The following is a 20039-nucleotide window of genomic DNA, read 5'->3' as shown; positions in this document are numbered from 1 at the left end:
CAAATTTTGACTGCAGGGGAACCGAGAACACTGAGTGCTAACAGAAGAAGACATGTAGCAGGTAAGCCACTGATCCTAGTGCCATAGTGTAGTAATAACATTACATTTATTAAATAGAAAATTTATAGGAGCAACGTTTGGATACTAGGGCACTTATTAGGCAGTATCTCCGCTTTACCAGAATATTATTATCAAATTCATGATTATTGTAAAACAAGTAACTTCCATCTTGTTAACAAAATAGTACAAAAAAGCTTAAGAGATGCTTCCCCCAACCCCCAAAGCAGAGTAAGAAGACTTTTGTTCTCTAATATATTCCAGTTTATCTGACGTGGCTTACCTATTCCAGTTTATCTGACGTGGCTTACCATCTCTAAGATCTTAAAGAAATATATGATACTGCTACTTTTTAGTATGCTAGTTCTCAATCACAGTTTTGTAAATTATCACTATTTTAAACAATCTAGTTATTATTTTAAGCACATATCTTATCATTTCTGATATAGTATGTACATCGATATATCCCAAGACTTTCTTCAATTAATTTTGCTACAAGCTAATGCAGTCATCTAACTACATGAAAGCATAGGACATATGCCAACATATGGGCAACTGTTAAACCAATTGAAATTGATAGTCCAAGCGGAAAATCTTAACACAAATATTGAAACCTCAGCATCACACCCACTGATTCTACTGCTCGACTTCAATTACTTCCATATTAACTAAATGGTTCTAAAGTGCTTATTCGAACCATAATAGAACATTTATGACTATTTCCCAAACAAGTTGGGATCGGCTAAATGAATCCCATTTCTTTATTTTAAGCTCATTTCATATCATCATCATTGATACAAGATCAAGTTCAAAAACACAAGAAGCAAACCACAACAAGAACAACAAGATGTCAACAACAATGCTAGTGAATCAAAATAGGCCACACACGGCTTCACTAGATTTCAAGATTACAACAACAACCAGATTTTAAGAGTACAAGATTGAAACAAGTTGTAGTGAATCAAAATTGGCACCACACGGCTTCACTACTTCAAGATTGAAATGAACTCAACTAGTAAACAAAGTAAATGAACACTTACATAAGTAGCTTCAGCTTTCTCATTTACCCGACTTTCATCACTTTTCTTGCGATGAGTTCGAAAATAAAATTCTGAAATAGAAGGATCTTTTCCAGTAGCTTCTTTCTATATTAAAAAAAGAGATGTGTGTTATCAACATTGAATATGATATTATTTTCTTTAAAGAAATATATTTAAGAAAATTTATAATTACCATTCTCTTATAGATCAATCGATGACGTACACAACCACCTGTATGAAGTGATGCACTGGTATTTGAATCACGATTGTCTTTATTTCATTCAGACTTTGTTTTGAACTTATCAGACTCCCACTACATCTTCATCTCCTTGAATACTGCATCTCCCATCCACTGTGGTTTCAGAGGCAATTTTTTTCTAACAACTTGGAAAAGTTAGGTCATTTTTTAAGATGCCCTTTTATTAAAATTAGACCATATAGCATCATTATTTCTTCTGCATATATTAAATGAATAAAATATTAGCTATATAGTTCCACAATTATATTTATACATGAGTTAAAATGTATAAATTTTTTACGTTGAATTCCTCAAACCACATCTCGTGACTACAAGCAAATTTAATGAACTCTTCCATACCTTTTATAAATTCATCTGTATATGCCACTTTTTCAGGAAGAAGTCTATTTGTCATCCATTTTTGATGCTCTGGAATAGTCATTTCTGAATCAAAAGATACCATATATAAAAACACATAATAATAAAATTTAAAGAGTTCCCTATCTTCATTTCCACTAAAGAGTTAATGAGACAATACAGTCAACAAAGACAGCAATATGATTGCATACAGTTCAACACCAACCAACATGATGAAACAATTCAACTTGCCATAGACCTTTCACTTATAGTTTTTCAGTGAAGCATCCGAAATAGACACCTGCTTCCTTTAGCCTATGATCGATAAATGGCTTTTTTAAAAGCAGATAACGGTCTAAGAATTGTCAATAGATATAGATAGAGGCACACCTAGTTTAAGATATGGGATACCACTATAACCATAACTCCTTGTCGCCTTTTTATCAGCTAGCATCATAAAGACAAGAATCAACACTAGTTAAAGAAAGTTATTGTGTTCCAAGTAAATTTGGCAATAAAGACTGTTATATATAGATATCAAAGCTACAAAACAGGATGACAAACTACACACTAACAAAATAAATACAATGGGTAAAAGTAAGTTCATTCAGAAATTGTCGTTTAAGTATATTGGCCCCAACAAATCTCTTTCAAGTAGCAGGCTGGATATAAATGTATCTTTAACCTATTTCAGGATGGGAATCACTCATCGTTGTATGAAGGATAAACTGGATTAGTCACATGAGATAATATCATGGGATTAATAATGAAACTAACATCCATGAAGGATGAGCCTACACTATAATAACTAGACAGGTACATGGCAATTCTGACAAGATCTAGGAGTATTGACTCTATTAAATAGGGAGAACATCAGTATACGTGAGATCCCATATAATAGAAAGGACATGATGCTGAAAAGATTAGCTACATAAGGAAAACAACAACCTTTGTTCTCTGAGTCCTGAATATAGGCTATAAATAAACAAGTAACCACTATATTAAATCACATCTAATTGTTTGACGTGCAACAAGACTCTTAACTTGATTCAGTATATACCTATTGTGACTTTTCACTTTATATGGCCTCTTAGAGGTATAAACTCTTAAAAGTTCTTTTGATAGTGATTAGTTTTGGTTTAAGAATACTTTTTAGTAATAGATGGCTCTTTATAAGTTACCAAATGCAATCACCCCTTCATAGCTCACAGTCTATTATTAGCCTGTCTTTATGTTTTCGTCTCTCTCCCCGAAGTGGATGTGTCTGCTCAATGCCTAACAATGAGTCATGGCATAACCACGAGACTAGTACACAGTACTTGTAATTTCTAATAACTCTAATATGATAAAGCAATCAAATATACAAGTCACAGATATGGAAAATTAAAACATAGCTCCCAGATAATGGATTAATACAAAACTAATTTATTTAAGCTAGTTGAAATAGTCATAGAACATGTTGAGACTAGGTTAATAGGATCTCTTGACCAAAAAGACTAGATAAGGAAGAAATCTTAAGTTGTAGGTTAGGGACCACGAACTTTAGTACGGGTCATAGTCTCATGTCATGCATCATACTGAGTAACCTAATCTAAAACATCACCTATATGGCTCTTATTTATGAGTAATCCTATGAATGGTGGTTTTATAAAACTAGTCATGGAAAAACTTGTACCATTGAAGGTTAAATAACTTAGTTTCAAACCATGAGTAGTAGTATGACTTGTCTTGAGCAGGGACAAAATTCCAGTTGTTTGCTTTTTTTAATGAGTCATGTCACGAGTCATGGATTTCTTTACATAACTCATACTCTCACCACTCTACAAAATTTTCAAACTTATAATTTGCTTTTTTTGTTTCTTTAATCTAATAATTTCACCCACATGTACTATGACTCCAAAGAACACACCTAATAGGGAAGGAAGATCAACATCAGCTCCTACATACCATAATTTAGTAGATGAATTGAGTGGTTCTGAGGCGTAATACTAAGAAAGGAATCTATGTTTCCTCCAACACTTCTTATCAGAATTGCTAATAACATTCAAGGGAAATAATTTTAAGCAAAACTAATTAAGGAATTCTAAAAATGAACCCCAGTATGGTATTATTCTCTCATTTTACTGATATAAGTTCACCAACTTAATACAGTATATAATCGAACATGAGACATTCAATGGTTGAAATAATATAATAGAGAATATAGGTATCTAAGACTTAAGCAATAATAGAATTACTTTGCCTTAAGCGATGCATCTATTAACATTCTATGTTAAAAACACTTATCAAACATTCCCTTCCTTACAAAACAATACACTACACCAACCTTATGTTTAAATTCACTTAAAGGCATACTACACGAGGCTGCCAGAGGCTAAATCTAACTGAATAATTTTACTCTATTTCAGTATAACTCAGAGGTACAAAGTGTTATCCATAAGGTACAAAATCTAGTCTCAACTAGAAGGATGAGGTTTATATCTCGCAGGAGCTACCACTCTCAAAAATACATTTCTCCTTGACATTTAGTTTGCATCAGTTATCCAATTCCAAGTGTCTTTAACCTATAACGTAGGATGGAATCCAAGACTGACATTTGCTTCTACCCGGTGCACTACTCTCTTCATACTCCAATCATGTCAACAGAAAGAACCCATTCAAGCATAACATTCAATCCAAATAATACATAATCATTTTAGCTCAAAATTTGATCAAGCCACAATACAATTGATCAATAACTCGCTGTCATTTTAAAAGGGTCTGTAAACCAGATTAAGAAGTACAAAAATAAGAAAATCAAAAAATGCCAAAATAGAGTAATCCAAAGCAATTGGAGATTGTCTACTCACACCACCAAGCACAACAAAGTTGAGCAATGAAAGTCAACATATACACAAAACCATAATTATTCACTTCAAAAAGATCTATTGGGTCCTTAGCAAATGAAAAAATTATGGAATTTAAGAAACTAAACCTCTGTTTTCGAAAATATCTACAAGCGATTGACAAAGTATCAATGAACAAGGAGAAGACCTTTGATTTTTGAATATCTCCAAGCTTACCTCTGATTTTCAAAATTCCCGTGCTTGAGATATTGAGAATTGAGAGTGATGCTTAGAGAATTGAGAGGAGAAGGTTGAGAGTCACGAGCCTGCGAATAGCTGTCAAGGGGAAAAAATAAAGGGAATGAATTATATATATATATATATATATATATATATATATATTTTATATATTTAGTATAAATAATGTTTTTTGTTATTTCATTTCATTTAATCCATGTTGAGTTATTTATATTTGAAAATAAAAAATAGATTTGGAATTTTTTTTAAAATACCAATATTAAATGTCCGGCCGTGACAAAGAAAGACTCGCTAATACTTTAATCTTTAAAATTGAAATACAAAACTGAAATAACAAAACCGAATTTATAGAAATTGAACCAATTCGAATTTTTTTGATTCGGTTACTGTTGTAATTTTTGTCAACCCGAAAATAAAAAAATTGAACCGATACCGAACAATTAGAATGCACACCCCATAATTTTAAATAGATACATAATAAATTACTTTAAAATCAGTGATAACAATAATATCGGGATGACAAAATTGGGCGTCAACACAACTAACCCGCCGATTCATTCTCACAAATTGGGGTTTGTGGAGGGTACAATGTACGCAAACCTTATAGCTAAGGTAGATAGGTTGTTTCCAATAGACCCTCGGTTCAAGAAAAATAGTCTGAAGCTATCTAATTTCAAGAAAAATATTAGTGAAAAAATTGATTTAATATTGGTCATTGATCAAATATGATAAACGATTGAGATTATAATTAAAGAGATGAGTCAAACTGGGATTAGATATTGGGTTAAAAAATTGAATTGAGGTTTTCGATTGAGTTAAATTAAACTCAATTGACACAAATTGAGTATAAAATGGCTAGAATTTAAATAAATTAGAAAAATTGAATTGAATTATGTTGCTATTAAATAAATATAGTAACTATATAAAATTAGTATTAAAAATAAATATAATAATAATAATAAATAAATGTTGATCAACAGCTTAGTTCTAAATATTAATAAGAATTTGGTTAAAATGAAATTTGAAATTGAGTTCAATTGGACACAATTTGGGCTATGATTGTAATAAATTGGATAAAATTGGTCTAAAATTGTTACAAATTGGCAAAATCAGACTAGAAAATAAATAAATTAAAAAGTTAAATCGACTAAGGTTGCGGATTAATACAATAATTATAATAGTAAAATAAATAATATAATTATTCTTAGATTAGTTATGAATAAATTGTGTAACTAAAAATACGACACATAATATATTACCTTAAAATCAACGATAACAATAATATATATATATATATCTTATTTTATATATATATATATATATATATATATATATATATATATATATATTATTTAGCATAAATAATATTTTCCCGTTATTTCATTTCATTTCATCCATGATGAGTTATTTATATTTAAAAATGAAAAATAGGTTTTAAAAAAATTATTTTTCTAAAAAGAAATCACAAATTTTAAATGCCCAGTCATGACAAAGAAAAACTCACTACTTTAATCTTCAAAATTGAAATAAAAATTTGAACTAACTGAACTAAAATTATACAAATTGTATCAAATCGAATTTATTTTGCTATGATTATGGCTGTCATTTTCATCAATCCAAAAATTAAAAAAACAAACCGACATTAAACAAGCAAATCGAACAAATAGAATGTCCACCCCTAATCTCATCATATATATAATTCTGAAACTATCTAATACTTTCAACTCAATGTAAAATAAATTATTTTTTTATTTTATTCCGTGATTATTATACCTTATATCTCACATCAAATGACTTCTACATGTACATTATATTGATATATTATATTATCGTGCGTAGTATGATGCCTCACAATTATATTTAAATTAACCAATAGAAAACATGCTCTATTTGAGCCATGAGTCGTTCTTCGCCCTATCTTAGGCCAACGAAATTTAACCTCTTTAATTTTTTGGTGATAACATAACGAGTCAAGCTAAGGTTTATTCGGCTCGAATACATCTATGATACCATCTATGTCAACAAACTAATTTTAATTTCTTGATCATCTTTTGCTTGATTATACATATCCACTGATTTAATGTCTAATTTCTTTTTATTTTATGTTTTTTATTCTTCAAGTTTATCCTTTTCCTATTTAAATTTTTCAAGTCACAAAAATTCTACGTAAATCTCCAAGAAATAGTTTCAGCTAAATTCGTAGCAACACAATCCCCCAATAAGTTTCCAAGTAATAATTTCGTAGGTAAATTCCCAAGAAATAATTTCAGCTAAATTTGTAGCGGCATAATTTCCCAATAATTTCCCAAGTAATAATGTTGCAGGTAAATCCCCAAGAATAAATCCCCAGCAAAATTCGCAGAACAAAATCTCCAAATAATTTTCCAGGTAATAAAATCCATTACATAAATTTCTATCAAAATATCTCTAAGTAAATTCGCAGGATAAATTATCTAGGAATTTTCCTATGGATTTAAAATACATATATATTTGTTCATATATTTGCGGATTTACCTAGAGATAAAATACCCACCGATACATTTCCCCAGGTAATTTCGCAAGTAATAATTTCGCAGGTAAATCCCCAAGAATAAATCCCCAGCAAATTTTGCAGCACAAAATCCCCAAATAATTTTTCAGGTAATAAAATTCATTACATAAATTTTCACCAAAATATGTCTAAGTAAATCCGTAGAATAGGTTACCTGGGGATTTTTTTATGAATTTAAAAAATATATATATTTGTTCATATACCTGCGGATTTACCTAGAGATAAAATACCCGCCGATACATTTCCCCAGGTAATGTCGCAAGTAATAATTTCGCAGGGAAATCCCCAAGAATAAATCCTCAGCAAAATTCGCAACACAAAATCCCCAAATAATTTTTCAGTTAATAAAATCCATTACATAAATTTCCACCAAAATATCTCTAAGTAAATCCGTAGGATAAATTACCTGGGGATTTTTCTATGTATTTAAAAAATCTATATATTTATTCATATACATGCGGATTTACCTAGAGATAAAATATCCGCTGATATATTTCCCCAGGTAATGTGGCAAGTAATAATTTCGCAGGTAAATCCCCAAGAATAAATCCCTAGCAAAATTCCCAGCACAAAATCCCTAAATAATTTTTCAGATAATAAAATCCATTACATAAATTTCCACCAAATATCTCTAAGTAAATCCGTAGAATAAATTACCTAGGAATTTTTCTACAGATTTAAAAAATATATATATTTGTCCATATACCTGCGGATTTACCTAGAGATAAAATTCTCGCCGATATATTTCTGCAGGTAATGTCGCAAGTACGAAATTTCCGCAATATGGCGCCAAATTTACCTGTGGAATTTGTTGCAAATATATAGTTCGCATGTAATATATTTTAATATTAACGAATTTAATAATTTTGTAGGTAAATCCGCCTGCATTTTCTGCGATATTATTCCCTAGGTAAAATTTCCAGGTAATAAGCAGTTTTCTAGTAGTGCAATAAAGTAAAGGATAGAAGAATGACACAAGAGAAGGAACGTAGGCAAACCACAATATACTAAATTGAGGCCCTCAAACGTAATCCAACTACAAGCACCAATTCTCTTACAAAGATCGAGAGGGACGTTAAACCCTCACAACCCACGTTTCTAAACAACTAATAAGCTCCTAACAAGCTAAAAAAACACTTGCAAGTGCATACAAACACATCCAAAATTATCTAAGTCTAAAAGAAGAGAGTTCTAGCTATTTATAGGCCAAAAAACCTTTATTACAACTTGGCCCAAAAGTGATCGAAGGCCTAAAATATAACAAAGAGTAATCTTTATTCTTCCAATATTCTCATGGGGGTCACAATATTCCTCTTCGTCTCTAAATCTTGGCCATGAGGCATTCTCACTTGTATCATCCTAACTTTCTTGAAGAGAATTTGTCCTCAATTCAAGAGTTCATCATGTTCAAGATCAAGAAATTCTAGAGGGAGCATAACATGCGTAGCCAAGTAAAATGGAATGCTAAACTCACTTTCTTGAGGCCAAACATGCTCCATTGACACTTTGTTGGCTAGAAAATTTGGAACAGTGATATCCCCGTCACATGGATTCACATCAACCTCCACATCCTCATCAAGATTATCAACTCCTTCCACTTGCTCCACTTCATCTTTATAGTATAGATCACTTTCTCAAAGTATGATGGCTCTTCATGTTGGACATTCACTCATTCGGTGACCCCATCCTTGACATTTGAAGCATTGAGTACCCTTAAGATTAGGATTACCTCATTCTCTAGGTGGATACTTCGGATCACTATTCTCGACGGTCTTTTTCTCAAAGGTTTTCTTGAATTCGAAACTTTGACTCCAATTGGAGGACGTTTGATTCCCCGCCTTAGGCTTAGTTGCCTCCTTCTTCAACTTGATATCTCTCTCAACATCAATAGCCTCCTCTAAGAGATCATCCATCCGGGCAGCCTTATGTATTGACATTCTAGAGGCAATTTCTTGATTCAATCCAACCTTAAATCAAATCTTGGTGTTCTCTTCATCCTCGTTGTAATCAAGCTTCAAGAGTAGGTTTTGAAATTCATCATAGTATGCTTCAACACTCTTTGTCTTCTTGCCTTAAATTGTACAACTTGGCAAGCAACCCTTATTTATATCTCTCCAGTACATACTTAGCTCTCATAAGGGCCTTCATAACATCCCATGGTGTATATTGACCTCCATGGAGGATCTCTTGTGTTCTCTTAGTCGGTTCCTACCAAGTCAAAGCATATCCCTCACATTGAGCAATGACATAGGTCTTCTTCATAACATCGGGAAAATTATTAGCTTGGAAGAGCCTATCACATTGCGACTTCCATTTGAGGCACCCTTCGGGATCACTACATCCATAAAAGCTAAGAAGAGTGACCTTGATAGAATTGAGACCCATATCGTGACCTTCATAGCCACTTTGGTATCTCGGTATAAGCCCTTGTGCACCATATCCATAATCTTCTTCTTTATGTCCTACAAACTCTTCTTAAACTCCAGCAACTTGGTTTGGTAGCATTTGATGTAGTGTAATTTGGTTAAATGGAGCTTGGTAGGGTGGATTTGGGTTTGGTGGCCTTTGGTGGTGTGGTATTTGGATTTAGGGTACTTGACAGAGTGGGTAGTAGGGTGGATTGAGGCCTTGTGGGTTTAATCCTGGGGGAATTCGGTAGTTTGGAACTTAATTTAGGGGTGTTTTATATGGTGGAGTGAGGATTTGGGGAGCTTGGATGGTGTTTTGAGGTGTTTATTAGTTGAATTATAGTGGTCGGGTTATATGTCGTGAATTTGGTCGGTAGTAGTAGTAGTAGGTAAGGGAGAACTTACTTGTGTGGGAGGGTAGAACATATAGTGGAGAGTTCTAGGAGAGATGGTAGCTGAAGTCTCTTGAACTTGCGCACTTGAGGATGCCCAGGGGTGGTGTTGAGGAGTAGCATTGGAAAAATTATGGTTTCCTTCCACACTCATTATTTTTCCATCTAAATTTGTCACTCTTCCTTCCAAATTGGACCACTTCTCATTCATATCCTCTCTCTTCATATTCATATCTTTTCGTATTCCCATTATAGCTTCCATAAGAGTATCAAAGTTTGATACGCTTGAGATAGGTTGGATCTCATCTCCCAAAGCCATGGTACCTATTAATGAGACACTCAACACAACTAACAAACAAGGTCAACGTTAGTGAAATTAATCCTCTCGATCCAAGTGTTTGGATTGGCTTACAATTTAGTTCAACTTATCGATATTGCTTGTTTGTGTTTGTATACGACTCTATTATGAATTAAAGAACTTTGAAGAGCTTGAATTCAAGATTTAAACAAAGAAAACAAAAGATAAAAGAAAGAAAAGACATAAGAAATAAAGACACAAAGAAGAACGAATCAAGACTAATTAGACAACTAAGTAGATGACGATTTAGTTGTTAATTAGTTTCAAGAATTAAAGAAATGAAAGGAAAAATTAAGATATGGAATCAATGGATTAAACCTGAGCAAATGAAGGTTAAGAGCGTTGATTTGCATTGGAAATGAGTTGGAGATGTGTTGGAAGTGTGTAGGCAGCCCTTGGTACATCTGATAGTCTCAAATTTTGAGGCTTTTCAAACTCATTTTGGGCTATTAGATGGATTTTGGTTAAAATGATCATTTGGGTGTGGGACCCATATTTCATTAAATGATTCCGATTAAAAATTATGATGGCGATGTTGAGTCCAAAAAGTGATATTTGGTAGGATAGCATAGTTCGTTTCCATTCATAAGATTTTTTGAATGAATCTGAGGGTTCGATTAGGGTTTGGGCTCTTGACCAAAACTGCTAGTGCAACTTCAGCTACTACAAGCCAAAAATGGCCTTCGTGAGTGAATAGCTATCACAATCGCGATGAGCTTGATCGTGTTTGTGAAGGTCAAGTTTATTGGCTATCACGATTGTGAGCTAGTCTTCACGTTTGTGAAGGGAATCTATGTTGTGGTCTACGTTTTTTATGGAGTCCCCGCGATTGAGAAGAAAGGACCCCTAACAGTATTAAATATTGAGGAACCCAATTTTCTCTCATTTATTCCAAATTTCAAGTCCACAAAATCCTAGAAAGCTTAGAAAATTATGGAGTTTGATCATTAGGCGTTTAAGTGAGTTAAAGAGTTTGCTGGGATCATTTTCTTGTCTAAATTTTCGTAAGTATCCTCTAATTTCTTAGGTGATTCTCCAACTTAACTTAAATCCCTATATTCTTTGTGGGCTAATTTGAAGAGTATACGTGCTCGAATTTCACCCAATTTTTAGGATAAATAGTCCTTGCTTAGTTGGGCATTTTAAGGGTTTCAAAGTTGTTATACTGCAAGAAGATGCCACATCAAATTTTTAGCTTTCTTTTGAATCCGAAGCATTTGTATGCAATATGAATATTGTTATTCTCCTATTACGTTGTTTAGATATTTATTATGATACTGCGGCATCATAAAGAGGTTTCTAAGAAGGAAAAAGCTTCGACTTAGTGGACTTTCTCGAACTTCTTCAGCATCCAAGTAAGCTAGGATTACCTTCCTCGTAGATTGAGCTTTCTTATGATATTATTATAATATTAGAGAAAAAATACGATTCCCCCCCCCTCCCGAACTTGTCCGCTCATCTCACTTTAGCACTTAAACTAAACTTCTGTTTATTTACCCCCTTAACATCTTTAAAGTGTATTTGTTTTGCCCCTAATACTGACGTGACATTTTTTTTAAAAATGGGCACGTTTATTATTTAAAAAAATTAATTTCAGTAATATTATATTTAAAATATAATTTAAAAAAATGAACACTTTTTTCTTCTTTCTTCTTCAAAACATCATCAACAACAACACTCAAATTCCTCTATTAACAACCTCAAATTCATTCTCCATCAACACTCTCCTTTAATTTTTTTCATTTTTCTCCATTAACACCACCCAAGAATAAACACCATTAAAAGGGATATTATAATGTATTATAATTCTTTACAATAGTGGAGAATTCAAAAGACCGAAGGCTTGATCGAAATAAAAAAAAATTACAGCACATGAAAAATTGCAATAAAATGGCAAATGACAATCTTTTTGTTTTTGTTGGTTGAAAGTGAGCTGTAATATAGAGACTATTTTGCAAGCAGCACATGGTAAATGATAAAGAGCCCATTTTGGTAGTAATTGAATCTTATAATTGCAATGGCAACTCTTTTAACAGTTGACTCCAAAAATATATTCTCAAAGGCAAATGTAGATAAAAATTAAATTAAATTAAATTGATGATTTTGTCTTTTAATCACTTATCATCAATGAGATTTCTTTTAATTTTTACTTTTGAATGCTTCTGTTAATAAGACAATTGGGTGAATGAGTTGGTGGATTTGACTGTTAAAAATATGGAGAAATCTAAAATTGAAGGTTGAAATAATGATGTTAATGGGGGATTTGACTATTAAAGAAGAAGAAAAGGAATCGGGGTGGGGGGCTGTAGGGGGTGCTATTGAATCAAGTTATTTATCAATTTCTTGTTAAATTCGAATCAAGTTATTGGTGTTAATGGTAAAATAATGGTGTTAATGGTATTAATGGTGAAAAAGAAATTAAAAGAGAAGGAGGAATGGGGGTGGTGAGGTGGGTGAGCTATTGAAGAAGAAGAGGAGGAGGAATGAGGGGGTGGGTAGGCTGTTGAAGAAAAAGGAGGAGGAGGAAGGGGGGTGGGGGTCTTTTTTCTTTTATATATATATATATATATAAATAGTACATATATTTTTTTTTGCTTTTTTTAAAAAAAATATATAAAAATAATGTCTGTTGCATTACTTTAAAAAATATATATATAATTTCTTACGTGGCAATGACATGGCACTGATTTGGCAATTACGTGGTGCGTGTGTACTTCACTCTCCATAGTGAGAATGGTATAATTTTTTTAGGGTGGTAAAATATTTATTTTAAAGTTATTAAGGGGGTAAATAAATTAAAGTTAAATTTAAGTGCTAAAGTGAGTTGAGCGGACAAGTTCAAGGGAAAATGATATCTTTTCTCATAATATTATGCTAGATTTAAATTAAAATTTATGGCTTGATTACATGTTTAGTGAAACTAGTTTAATGTACGTGCATTGCACGTGTATCTCATGTCAATACAAAAGATTATATACAAAAAAATAAATATAATAATTTTTGGGGCAAATGGTATTTTTAAAATAAATTTATACGTTTATTTTTAGATTAGGATATGATTTCATATAGATGTGAACATGATGCTTGATGAATAAAGTGAAGGGTCAAAAACACACCTAAAGTATCTCGATGTTTTTAATTTTCTATTTGAAACCACCTTTAGTTCCTCTAGGTATAAGACTCTCTATATTAAAAAAAAAAAAAAAAAAAAAACAACCTACCACCAAAAAAAAAAATCTAAAATTAAATAAAATGTTATGATACTAAAACCTAAATCTAAACCTAAAGACAATCTACTATGTTCCTAGGTAAGATTAAAACTCTATTTCTGTTTTTTGCCTAATTTATTCATTCTCTTCAGATTTCTATTACTATATTTTCTTCTACTCTCTATTTTTTTTGTTTGTTATTAGTCTGATTGTCAAAAACTTCATAGTAGAATCATAAACTTGTGAAAGTTAGTATCTTAAAAATATTAATAATTTTATAAGAAAAAGTTAAATAGTTATAATCTAAATTTATGGGATTCATACTACAAATCATTTTTTTTTTCTATCGACAAACAGTTTGAAAATTTTCTATGATGATTTTTGAATAAAATGAAAGATCAAAAAAATGCCCAAAGTATTTTGACTTTTTTTAGCTTTCTACCTAAATTTCACCAGACACTCTAAACATATAAATGGCAATGTAACAAAAAATTCATACTACTATTCACTCTTTCATGATTTTTCTATACCAACATACAACTTGAAATTTTTATGATAACTGATGAATTAAGTGAAGGATAAAAATACACCTAAAATATCTCAACTTATTTTATTTCTACCTATTTGACCGCGAAGGTTATTAGCCTCTCAAATTTTATGCTCATGAAAGTCCGGCACTCTGACTGTCAGTCCATCTAAAGACATCAGTCCCTTGACAACAATATTGGCAATAACCTCAACACCAGCTTTAGAAACCAACTTAACACTAATATGTGTCCCATAAACTTAAGATCAATGTACAAATACTCTAGAAGTATTCGTATAAATACAAGAGATTTCTGATTTGTCAATGGTAATATTCACATTATTACCAAAAAAAATAGTATAGATAGATACATGAGAATAAGAGTCTAAATAAATCTTAAACTAAATCCATGCTTGAGATTAACAGTGTTGCCTAAAGCTTATCCTAAAGTCTCCTTTACAATGCAACATTTAACTTACAAATTTGTTCAAAAAAGGAAGGCCGCATCACATAAAATCTTAGTTTATAACTTTTGAATTGTGATTATCAACTCTATGAAGATTCAAAGTTAGAGAAAGCCCCATAATTTGTTAAATCATATTCTTTATACATAATTCAAAAATTCATTGCAAACACAACAACAACAACTAACATATCCAATGCAGAATGTACGCAGACTTAAGTTTCTGGTCATCACAAATACAACAAAAAAATACTTTTATTCAATCAATTCTATATACATGATTTGAAAACCCATCACAAATACAATACAAACAACAACAAAATACCCGTGTAATCCATAAGTGATTGTATGTAAACCTTCCCCCTACCTTGTAAAGATAGAGAGACTATCTTCGATCATAACAAATATAGCGACGACAACAACAACATATTTCGTGTAATCCAACATGTAGAGTTGTGGGAGTGCAAATCTTACCCCTATTTCATAGAGATAGAGAGTATTTACGATCATCACTAACACAACAGAAAAAAATTTCAACCAAAAGCATAAGGTAAATCAAGAACAAACATTTTTCAATTTGCAGTTTCGAAAACATCCAACTCAGTAGGTCCAAAAGTTGAAATTGGCTCAGATATTTCATAAGCAGTGGCAATTGCCTCCAAAGTCCAGATAACACAAATTACTACAAAATAAAGAAGTAGCCATGATCAATCAAGATAGGATGAAGATTAAACAAACTCCTATCAAAGTACCACAACATATTAATTTTTGATATCTCTCTAAGAGTAATACACAGCAATAAAATGAATAATAGAAAGTAGAAAATATTAGACCATCGGACAATAACACAAACCACCTCGTTAATAATTTTTGACACATTCTGCATTAAGTAACCAACACAGATAAAATTCATTTATCATCTATTATTATAGCAGATACCGATCAAATAACCAATATTCTTATTTCAATTAAAAATTTTGTATTAAAGAAAACAAGTGCAACATATGTAACCTTAATCACCTTATCACGGGATCATTACATATAATTAAGCTTTGTAAAACTCATGCAACAATATAAGCTTACATAGTTTTCCAACTTTGCTTTGTGTGTTGTATTTGTCTGTTTTTTTTTTTTCTTTTTTTCACCTGTGCATGGGTAGATATAGAAGTGAAGGAGTTGTAGGTTTCCAGTTTAGGGGGAGCGATGTGAGTAGGGGGGAGGTTGAGGAGACATTGTGAACCTTCTCTATTTTCAAATTTTAATATCTGATACATATAATTTATACTAAAGAAGATTTTTTTTTTTATTCCTGAATTTTGAAAGTAAAATTGAAGGAATATTTTACATGATTTCACATAGATCTAAAACTTAAATAATAATTTGAGGAAAAAATAAAAAAGACTATTTCATGAAGAATTTTAATAAAGGTTAAAAAGTTCAAATTCGACAATGTCAATCACTGTTTTTTAAGATCTTTAAAGTCTTTATATACATATATGTAGTAGTAATTAGCTAACAATATGCTAATGAAATTAAATATAATAGGAGTACTGAATTTCTTATCCTCCATAGCATGTAACATATGAACGCTTTTGAAGGAGGACGCGGTCATTCTTATATTAGCATGCTTGAGCACATCATAATCAACGTATTACACCAATTTAATTTACTTTCACTTGCCCTACAAAATAATTTCATTCTTGGAGAATTCTTTATATATAGAGATGGAGAGCAAGTGCACTTTTTTTTCTCTTCACCAAAGATGCACCATAAGTCCATAGCCCAAAGCCTATTAAAGGAGTAGATAAACCTAACGACATGTTGCTTTTTTTCTCTTATCAATGTAATTTTTACATATATTTTAGGACTCTTGACTGTATTTTTATATATTTTAGGATTCTTATATATATTTTTTTCCATATATTTATTTACTAAGATTCTTTTCATATATTTTAGGATTCCTTAATTTAATTAAATAATAATTAAAGAAAAAAGGTGAAAAGATAATTTTGATTAAAGAGTAGACTTTTAATGAAGGGTAAAAAGAGCAAACGTCAATTATAAGAGCTTTCACACTTTTAATATAACTAATTTAGGTGTACGCGCTTCATGCGTATATCTTAGTTTAATGATTTCAATTTTATAAAATCATTAAAGATAATGATTTTTCATAATGTTATTGCATTTTCAAAATGTGTATTACTTTTTTTGTTTGTTAGCATCTTCACATTACGGCTATTTTCAGCTATTATTCAATTCTATGAACAAAATAGAAATTAGCCAAGCGAGAAGCAAATATCTTAATTTAAACACAAGAAAATTTACAAAGATGAGTATATTCTCTTTAGTCCTCCCTTAAGCCATTCTCCTTACCTCTTATTTTTTTCTTTAATCCTCTCAATCTCTCTTTTAAACTTCCTTAATTTCACATCAACACATTATTGTTTTGTTTGATTTCTTTAGGCTTGTTAGCTTCCTCAGGAGATTCCTCAACTAATTTGTTCAACCCAATTAATTTCTCAACTTCATTGGCTGATGTATGATATTCAATTTGTTGAGAAGATTCCTCGAAAAATATTTTTGTCAACTAACATTTATATTTAGGATTTTATTATAGTAGGTAGATAGATTAACTCAATTTACAAAGGATAATGTACTTGATTTACCTTCAAACTTAATTAGTAAGCCCAAAATTGAAAGAGTCGGTTATAATCCTAAATTTATACGTCCATCATACCAACAGAAGTTATGCATATCAAAATTCAACACTTATTATAAGTTAAAATTTAGAACTCAACCAACAAGTTTAATTAATAATTCAAGTATAATACCAACAAAATAGTTAAATAAAATAATCAAAACAAAATCACAATTAAATAAAGGAAGAAAAAAAGAAAAGAGATAAATCTTTGATATTTTTGACCACTTTACTCGATGGTGACATGCTTATTTCTTTTAATTTTCGATTAAAAAATTTTCGTTGAAAGAGAAACACGAGATATTATCAAAATAGAAAATTTTATTGCCAGTTGTGGATGATTTAATCAATAATTTATATAATATAATCTTTAAAGTTATTAATTAAAAAGAATAAAGAAAGACGGAGAAGATGATAATTAATCAGGACTACACACAAAAAAAAAAGACAACTTGAAGTAATAACGAAATAAGGATAAAAAATTAAAGTAGAGCTATGTTTCTTGTAAATTTGATCCAAAATATATTAATTAAATAGAATTGTAGTTTTTATTTTATTTAAGGTAAAATTTCAAGTAATTTAGAATTGTTAAATATTACGAATTCTTACTTAAATTAATCAAAAGAAGTTATAACTAAAATAAATTGGGAACAAAACATTTAGCCAAAAAGATTCTTACGTGAAAAAAAAAATGTCAAAATAGTACTCATCAATTAATTAAAGTTTTTAAAGATTTATTTAAGATAAAATTTTTAATTGATTTAAAATTCCTAAATTTTAGCTAAAAAGGAAAAAGAAAAAGACAACTTGAATTAATAACGAAATAAGGAGAAAAAATAGAAGTAGAGTTATGTTTCTTGTAAATTTGATCCAAAATATATTAATTAAATATAATTGAAGATTTTTTTATATATATATATAAGGTAAAATTTTAAGTGATTTAGAAATGTTAAATATTATGAATTCTTACTTAAATTAAATAACCAAACCAAAAGAAGTTATACCTAAAATAAATTGCGAACAAAACTTTTAGCAAAATGGATTCTTACATGAAGATAAAAAATGTCAAAATAGTACTCACCAATTAATTAATATATTTAAAGATTTATTTAAAAAACAACTTTTAATTGATTTAAAATGCCTAAATTTTAGCTATATAATTCTAATACGGAAAGGTTTAAGAACTAAATTTTAATGAATTTTTATGTTATAAAAATTTTTTTAAATGTAAAAAGATATGTATGCCTATTTCCCAGTTTTTTAATGAAGAACAAAAAGTTCAAATTTCTTTTCTAAAGGTTTCCACACTTTTAATATATTATAGATTTTATCTTTTAAGATAGAATTTTTTCTAATATATAATTTGCATTAAAGATATTGACTAAAGAAATAAAAAAATAATGATAATAAATGCAAGAGACACTAGAATCAAAATCGAAATAAGAAAAAATCCTAAAACGAAAAAAGGTGCCTACATTTTCTAATTTAGTTTGATTAAAATATAAAGAAGAAGTTATTGTCGTATAATAAGTAAAATAACAACTTATATAAAAAAAAAAAAATTGTAAAAACAAAAAATAGGTGTTATATTTTTAAAATATATAAATAAAAATTTTCAAAAATAAAAACTAATAAAAGTTATAATTATAAATATTGTCTTTTTTTTCCAAAAAGATAAGAAGTCTAAGATTTTTTTTCTTTTTAAAGTTTATCAAAGTCAATTTTAAACCTAAACAAAATAAGACACACCAAAAATAATATTGATAGTGTAAAAAATTATTTTTTTTAATTCTTCACTTGTGTGAATTTGAGTGAAATAAAACATAATTAATACTTATGAATTTATTATTTCTAACAAATATTGTCAGAAAATTGTTGATTATACAGTCAACTTTAATATCATTAAAATGGAACTATACTGATTGTTGATACCAACAAGTTAAATGTACAAGTGAGTTGCGACTATGAGGTTCAACTTTAATATCATTAAAATGGAACTATACTGATTGTTGATACCACAAGTTAAATGTACAAGTGAGTTGCGACTATGAGGATAGGAGTTGTTTGGTTGGGAAATTGTTATCCTGAATAACTAATACCGAGATCAGTTATTCCGGAATTACCCTGATAACTTATCCCACATGTATATGAGATAAGTTATCCCATCTCTTTGGGGAAAATGATGGGATAAGTTATTCCGAATTAGATTAATCCAATCAACCAAACAAGAAATTAAGTGATCTTTTATTTCACCCAGAAATAACTTATCCCTTAGATTTTTTATACCTCAAACCAAACGACCCCTACACTGAGTACCATATAACTTGGCAGCAACAAAAAACACCCAAAAATAATTTGACATGCGCTCAATCTAACTTTGGACGCTATAGTTATCAAAAAGAAGTTGGTAGCAAGTGAATGTAGCAGGAGACAGGTAGCAAGATGCAATTGAAAATGCACCACGCAGTTTAATACTGCCAGTTAATTTATGCTTCGGAAACTTGAACATCTCTCACTTTATTATAAAGAGAGAGTTCACCATATGAAGCAACAAACTCAAGCATATTCATTTTTGATGGCGTGTAAACAAGGAGGATGAGCAAATTTCATTATAATTATAGCACATTATACATTAGTACTTATCGTAACATCAAGTTAT

The 20039-nt window shown here is 30.3% G+C and overlaps 1 non-coding gene across 1 annotated transcript; it reads right to left on the bottom strand.

Moving 5' to 3' along the window:
* Nucleotides 1-19796: 19796 nt before the first annotated feature.
* LOC124886336 lies at nt 19797-19932 on the bottom strand. Its single transcript, XR_007043422.1, has one exon. It is a non-coding gene; the product is annotated as a small nucleolar RNA snoR137 (small nucleolar RNA).
* Nucleotides 19933-20039: the final 107 nt, after the last annotated feature.

Source organism: Capsicum annuum, chromosome 7 (genome assembly GCF_002878395.1).
Source record: "Capsicum annuum cultivar UCD-10X-F1 chromosome 7, UCD10Xv1.1, whole genome shotgun sequence".
NCBI classification, from domain to species: domain Eukaryota; kingdom Viridiplantae; phylum Streptophyta; class Magnoliopsida; order Solanales; family Solanaceae; genus Capsicum; species Capsicum annuum.
Note: the sequence above shows the minus strand (reverse complement) of the source record. Positions and strands in the feature narration are given on the sequence as shown.